This window comes from Adelges cooleyi, unplaced genomic scaffold, assembly GCF_023614345.1.
Source record: "Adelges cooleyi isolate 19-005CV unplaced genomic scaffold, UGA_ACOO_1.1 ACOO_flye_CR_arks_rails_tigmint_CR_PRNA_2, whole genome shotgun sequence".
Classification (NCBI taxonomy): Eukaryota; Metazoa; Arthropoda; class Insecta; order Hemiptera; family Adelgidae; genus Adelges; species Adelges cooleyi.
Window position 1 is genome coordinate 12,703,306 of NW_026095860.1, and position 3,726 is coordinate 12,707,031.

A 3,726-nucleotide genomic window follows, 5' to 3' on the forward strand; every position below is an offset into this window, starting at 1 on the left:
ATTACATATTATGAATAATTTTGTGTTTAAATAATTATTAATTGCACTATAAAACAAAATTAGACATTTTTTCAGAAAAGAACAAAAAATCTATCTACTTTTTTTATTGAGGCCGAACTGGTCTTTAAAATTATTATTTATACGTCTAGTTATTTTTTAAATCACTTCTAAATAATAATGTATAATTTTTAGTTTATTTTTATAAACAAAAGAAAATTGAAAAGTTCTGACTTGTGTGGTAATCAATAAAAAAAAATTGGAGACGATTTAAAATAAACAAATTGAGGCCAGATTTGGATTCAGGAAATAAATGTCAATGAAACCTATATGATATAGGCATGTATATGTTTGATTTTGTTTCAAAATAGTGTTGTACAGTTATTTTTATAAAACAAAATTCGAATAATGCCTAATTCTGGTTGAATCTTATTGAGTATGATTTTTATTTAACATAATCCAGTAGTGAGAAGGGAGAAAAAAAGGGTTGATAATAAATGGGAGTGGGGAATGAAATTTGGGTATTACTTATTAGTAATTTAATATTGAAAACATAGTTATGGGCTTTAGTTACATGTAAAATACTTTCTATTGTTGTTCATGTTTCCATTATAGTAGGTACTTTATCTGTTTTTTTAAATTTTACTCACTGTTGTCTTTATCCATCTCTAAAAAATCTATAAGTGTATAGTAAAATTAAGTTTTTAGATATTATCTTTTGGCGTGTAGACAACGTATAATATAATATTTTCTGGGCGTAGCCAACATACAAAGGGTATAAAAGTTCAAATATTAATCCGGTATTATAATCACATATCAATAGATTAACATGTGTGACACTACGGCTATTGTACTTATTCGAATGCACTTGGCTCAAGTGTTCGAATGATGTTTTATTATGTTAGTCGTTTTTTATTTTGTTTGATTTTGCAATGGGTGTGTACCGAAAATAGAAGGTAGGCAAAAAAAACAGAACGGAGGCGTGTCCGCCTGGTTGACAATATAATAATGGGGTGAGGGTCGATTCGGTAGTAGAATATTAATGAAATTCAAACGGGATGACAAACGGCAACGAGATCAGATTGTTCAACAAGTGTACCTACATATAGCATTTTTTAATCAATCTCATTTTCGGATATTATTCACTTTGCAGTCGTTTAATCCGAAACTGGCCGCAATGTTTTCAATACACATTATCACTATTATCGTTGATGTGTTGTCCTGTTGGGGCTAGCAAGATATCCCGTGGAGTTTTCAAATGCAAAAGAAAAAAAAAATCATTGTGCATTGCCATCTGCTGCTGCACCCGAGCTAACCATTGTATACTGACATGCCTATCAACACAACTGCATACAAACAAAAATATAAATAAATGTTTAAAGAATGACCACTTATTTTGTAACACCACTGCTTAGTATCTTTTACAATAATTAAATCAATAACACATTAACCGCACTTGTGGTTACAAATCCAGGTATTGAGCCTTTTTCAAACTAGTTAAAAAAGTTAATTAAAAAAAGGAACTTTGTTAAAATTAAAGTTAATTTTTAAAGTAATTACAAATATTAACTTAGTTCAGTTAAGAGTTATTTGAAGAAAAAAAGTTAGTCGCAGTTAAAAGTTCGTTCCAACAGTAATTGTCTTTTAATTGTATCATTTTTTTGCAAAACATGCCATTATTATATAAATATATAGTAGGAGTACATTATTGGCGAACAGAAAGGGGAAATTATCAACAAAAAGGATCTGAGTTAACTTGATTAGCTATATTTCAATGAGAGTCATAAGGGCTCTTATAAACTATAGACTACTCCCCTCCCCCTTTGTCGGTTCATATCATCCGTCCTAAAAAAGGTTCTTTTTGTCGGTTAATGTTATTATGTAATGATGTTTTTTTTCGAATAACGGTATAAAATAATTTTTTAAATTGCAAAATGCTTAATTACATTTTTTCAGAGTTTTCGAGGTTATTTAATGAAATGAGTTTATTATTATTATTATTTTTTTTTACATAAATAATTTTAACATCGTCCGAAGTGAATAGCTTATTACATTTCAATGAGAATATTAAAGCAAAATAAAAAAAAAACATTATCCATAATATTATATTATGTTTATCAAAACAAGATTAGTATCGATAAGTTAATACAGAAGAGTTCGTTTGGTAATTAATCGTTTTGTTTTTTGTTGTTGCAATTATTCATTATTAATAAATATTGTGTTATGTGTGTATTATGAATATGCTTTAATTTATACATATTACAATTATAATTTGTCTAATTTTTTACTCTCAAACTGCGCTCAAATACAAGTAGACAAAAATCAAATAAATTCTCACCTTAGTCGCGGAAGAGAAGTTTTTTTGTAAGTCTGACTCGATCAATGATTTAAATTAATTTCGTTAAGTACATTCAGGCTATACGGAACACTGTCTGAAGAGATGTATAAATTAAAAATCAATTAGTCTTTCGGTAATTTAGGTAACTTTGTTTTTTATTTAACTAATGCAATTATGAGTTATTATTCTGGATAAGAGTTTCGAAGGAGATGATCATTTTTCTGAGAAATTGAGTAATTTTATCGTAAAAATAATTTACACAAAATTAAAGATAATGATTTTATCTAAATTTTAAGTTTTAACTTAATTGATTTTTGATGATATAGTTTGGAACAAAGTTATATTGACCATTGAAAAAACGGTGACATTAATGTCATATAACTCAGTGTCTTATCTTTAACTAAAAATCTCTATCGTCTTCGACTTATTCTAGAAAAATTGCTCAGTTTCTCAGGAAAGTGACTCTTTTAAGACATGTTTTACAGGCACTATTAATTTTCCTTTTCTCTGAGACAAATAATTGTTTTTTTATTGAAAAAAATAAAATTTATCAAATTTATCTTAATTTGGTAAATGATTAATTTTAGATATACTTATTGTATTCAACTGATCATTGACTAGTTAGTTTTGTTATGAATCCATAAAATATGTCGTTCTATTACAAACTACTATTCTGATGTTGTTTTGTATGTTGCTAGTATTCAGATCATAACGATTTTAGATAACAAACAAAATATATATGTAATGTATTATCTACCTTTTGTGGAATATAGTTTATTGGCTATATAGTGAGAGTAGGTGCTAATATTAGGGCGCCAAACAGAGATAAATATTTAGAGAGAGAGGGATAAAAAAAAAGTGAAGAAACAGAAAAAGAACAATAGCGGAATAGTACGTTATGAATAAACAAAACAAAAAAAATTAGTTAAATTCCCAACGGATGACGAAGGCGTTTTCATTATGCAATTTTTTGCTTTGTCGGTAAATAGGTATATATATATGTATATTTTGCGGCTTGATTAAACGCAGTGTTTTACTATATTAATTCTCGCTGTTATCCACCTCTCTTCTTCGTGTGCGGCGGAACATTATCATTTATAATATGCACGCCATTGTCTCTTATGCCGTAGCTTCACGGGGACTCGACTTCAGTCATTAGCCTAATAGACTACTCTGGCGCTCTTGAGTTTGCGGTAAGAAATCCGTTTCATAGAAATTATTATTTTTCGTTATTATTCACCGTGTTCAGGGGGGTGCGGGGGGTGGGGAGACCCCGGGGATGACCGAGATGAGACTGTGAGGGGATTTCATCAACTTTTCATTGGGTTGTTCCGGTGAGCATATTATTATTATTATTGTGATGACGGCTCGAGTGAAAGCTGTGTAATTTG